The following is a 4,561-nucleotide window of genomic DNA, read 5'->3' on the forward strand; positions in this document are numbered from 1 at the left end:
AAGTGACACATGGCAAAAAAAGAATAAAATGTGTATTAATTAGGAGTCCTAATATGATGACACATGTCAAAAAGATATTAAAACTATTCTTTTATTAGAATAGCGATATATATATATATATATATATATATATATATATATATATATATATATATATATATATATATATATATATATATATATATATATATAGAGAGAGAGAGAGAGAGAGAGAGAGAGAGTTAGAATCAACTGTAATTATAATAATTATATGAATGTACGACTAATTCTTGTGTATTCGATTAAATAAAACAAAGAGTGGTAGTCTTAGGTTACATGATACTAACATGGTATTACATGTGCTATTTAACTATCCTTTATTAAATGACATTTAATTAAGTTAGAGAAATGGAAAATACTATATTTTAGACCACTAATTCAAATTAAGTAAAAAATCAAACAATTAAATATCCAAATTAACATTTTAAAAAATTAAATTGGTTATAAAAAAACGTATATCCTCAAAACTTTATACAACATGTTATGATAAATATTCTTAAAGAATATAAGATTTATGTGTATATGATATGAGCATTCTTGAAAATCGTAGATAAAGGAGTTTGGAAAGAATATGCATTCTATAAAAAAGAGGGAAGCATATTCTCTTAAAATACATAGTATCTAAGAATATATACATCCTTATGTAAAAATATGTATTATCTAAGAATAAGTGAGAGTTTGTGATTTTTTAATCAAATTTGATTCTTATTTTGAGTTTTGAATAAATTAAAAGTGAAAAAAGTTAACATTTTTGTTATGAAGATCAATAAAATTTCATAAAGCACATAACATTCTATGAGAAAATAAGTATCACATAATCTGATTCTTCATAAATTTAAATTTATTTAAAATAATGCTACATATTCCTATTTATTTTTTAAAAATCAGTAAACCTTTTGGAAAGAAATATTAGTGATTATGTGAAAAAAAAAATAATAACATACATTTTTGAAGAGTAAAAGAATTCTTTAAAGAAATAACATAAAGTCTTGAAAGAATGAACAAAAAAACTTCAAAGAAATAAGCTATATATTCTCTAGAGAATAACAAAACATTCTTAAAGGATAGAAAACACAATTAAGTAAATCAAGTTCATAAGTAATAATAAAAAAAGGAATGAACCTGTGATTCCAATTCCAATTGACACAATATCAAATGTTTTTTTTTTGTTTCTCCTCTCTATGCTAATAACGAATTAAAGAATCCAGAAAGAAGTAGCAGATGTGTGATTTTCCTTCTTTCATTTCCTTAAAGACACCAACAAGGGGGATTCGGGTTTTATGCTTTTATCAGTGGTGACGGTTTTCAAAGGTTAAAAAAAGGGAATTCCTCCTTCAAATTTAGTCCCATCATTTAGTGTTTGCTTTAATACAACCTGAAAATGGAATTTTATTCATTACCCTATATTCTATGAGGTTAGTCTCTTTGAAATGTTAAAATTCAAGCAAATTTGTAGATTACATAATATAAATCATTGACTAATAGAAAGTGGATTCAAGGTAGAACAAAAATTAAAAGAAAGTGGACTCGGGTTAGGACAAGATTACAACTTTCTCTTTTGCCTCCCCATTAATAATAGTTGAAGATAAAATACTTGTACCCATAAAGTACATAAAATTTCCAACACAAAATTTGAATAAACTCCATTGATTTAAAAAAAGATCTTATTGCAGGTCAAAGAAATTACCATTCTACACCTTCTCAATATGTAGATATATTTTGTTATGTTGGAAGTACAAAGACATTGAGCATGTTAGGGCAAAAAATCGAACTTATAGAATGTTAGAAAAAAAATACATCGCTTTTCTAAGAATTAAAATGTTCTAAAATAAACATAAGACCCATCAAATTAATTCTGGAGCAAAATCTACACCACGAAAATGTTCTAAATAACATTCAAAATTGTTAGCCGACATTAAGGAAAATCAACGACAAAATAAAAGGTAAAAATGACTTCCAAATCACCACATTTTCATATCACCTATAACGTTGTAATTTCTGACTTCAAACACCTTCCAAGGCTCCAAGATTTGCGTTATTAGAATCATTTTTTTTCAAAAGTGAAGTGAGAGACAGTAAAAAAAAATGTTGATTTTAGGGCTTTTATGTGGAACAATAGAAAAAAACTCAGTCTTTGATCAATTGGATTATAGATTCATCATAGATGAAGAAGAGAGAAAGAAAGAATATGATCAAAAGTTTATGTAAAAACCAAGGTTGTAAAAAACGTTCGACGTTAGCTAGTCGGTGGACTGGGATCTAGAGATTAATATGCTAGACGGAGATTTATCGGGGGAGTAATTGGGGACCATTAATTGCTAATTTGTTGAATTTTAAAAAATTAAATATGACTAATATCATATCAAAGTTCGTAAATACCACTAAGATGAGAACAAAATAGGTTAATATGATTAATACAATACTAATCATGCCTCAAATAGTTTCTAGTGAAATAAAACTTCTTCAAAATGTTAAATTTTGATCGTTTTATAATGTTTCACTCATTATGTATCCAATGATTAATCGCTAGACGCCTTCTAATCGGTCGAGTAACGCCTAGGGATTAATCGGAGATTGATCAGGACCTAGTCATGATTTTTACAACAGTGGTAAAAATTTACCTGGAGGGTGGTTCCTGGAACATAATGTATTGATGACGAATCTTCGTGGTTGTGAAGATGGCATTTAGGAGGTGACATACGGTGGTGATAGGTGACTGTAAGTAATTGTGATTTCTGGTGGGGGAATACGAAATCTGAAAATCTAATGATGGTGTTGTGTCTGTTGTTCTTCCTCTTTTTCTTCTCATATGCGTGAATCACTTTTACCCTAAAGAACCTCCTAAAGTTAGACCGGTCATATATATATATATATATATATATATATATATATATATATATATATATATATATATATATATATATATATATATATATATATATATATATATATATGATGGTTTTGAAATCAAATACCTTGCTAATCTTAAATTCCCGTAAATACAAGATAATCATTTAAGTTAATTAATTGATTTACATATAAAAATTACCATTATATCATTATGAAATGATTGGCTAAGAATAAGTCATATATTCACACAATAGTTATATATATATATATATATATATATATATATATATATATATATATATATATATATATATATATATATATATATATATATATACTATCTTATAAAACAAATCTCACTATTTCTAAAAATAGATTGAATAAAATAATAATATTTTTTAAGACGTCCAAATCATTAAGCTAATTATACAACTAATCACTAATAAAATAATATTAAAATTTAAACAAACCCCTATAAATCTTCTCTTCCAATATTTTGACTAGATCTTTTTCATCCAAATAAATACTCAACACCTTATAATTTGGTCATTTCATGAATTTTCTTTATTTTTAATATTGCATGTTTCCTAAAACAAACTAATGATTGATTTGAAAATAATCATTCTCTACATCGAAAAGAAATTAATTGTCGAAACAAACTATTTGTCGTCCGCCGCTTTGCGCGGGTAAATGACTAGTATATATATATATATATATATATATATATATATATATATATATATATATATATATATATATATATATATATATATATATATAATCTTAAGAGTGAGGTTTGACAAATGTCACACAAAATGCAGTCAAGAACTAACTTTTTTTTGAAGAGGCCAAATAGAAAAAGAGTTATTATCAACCAAATAGATTTCAAAAAAGATATATTGAAAAAGAAAATATATATATATATATATATATATATATATATATATATATATATATATATATATATATATATATATATATATATATAACTTTATGGCCTTTGAAGTTCGACCAATAAACTTTAAGGGGTGTTTTCCATCTAACGACCACAATCCAATTGACATGGGATTCATTGGGATTGATTGAGTTTAAGTTTCAATTACATGAGTTTCATTGAATGTCATGAACGCCATTGGTGATATTTTCGACTCGAAACACCTTATGAGTCTCATAGAAAGTCACGAACTTTATTTAATAAGTATAGTAAAAATATGTAGTTCGATAAATAAAAAATGAATGCCAAAAAAAATTATAAAAAAATGATGTCCCAAGGACCATGACTCGAACAATAGTAATAACGAATGATCAAAATTGGACACTTTGAGTGCGAAAGGACAACTTGGAGCGATGTCAAACCAAGTCAACTTTAAGGAGGTTTTCAGGTACAAAATTTGGAAAATGAAGATTTTTATAAACAATGTAAATTAAGTATAATTTTTTTTATTTTTCTTCTTGGTTCGTTTGGCTTACTGATGTTACACGTTTTCCTGGCTATGGGTTCTTAATTTATATTAGGGGTATTGAGTTTGACGTTCAAGTTCGTAATTCCATTAAAACTTCCTCCATGTGAAGTCTAATCATAAAAAAAAGGTTTTCTTTCGTTATCTATATGTTTGTTTTTTGTTTTAAGAAATTTTTATTTAGTTTTCAATAATTATTTTTATGATCTTAA

The sequence above is a fragment of the Lactuca sativa genome, chromosome 8, assembly GCF_002870075.4.
Source record: "Lactuca sativa cultivar Salinas chromosome 8, Lsat_Salinas_v11, whole genome shotgun sequence".
In the NCBI taxonomy this organism is placed as follows: Eukaryota; Viridiplantae; Streptophyta; class Magnoliopsida; order Asterales; family Asteraceae; genus Lactuca; species Lactuca sativa.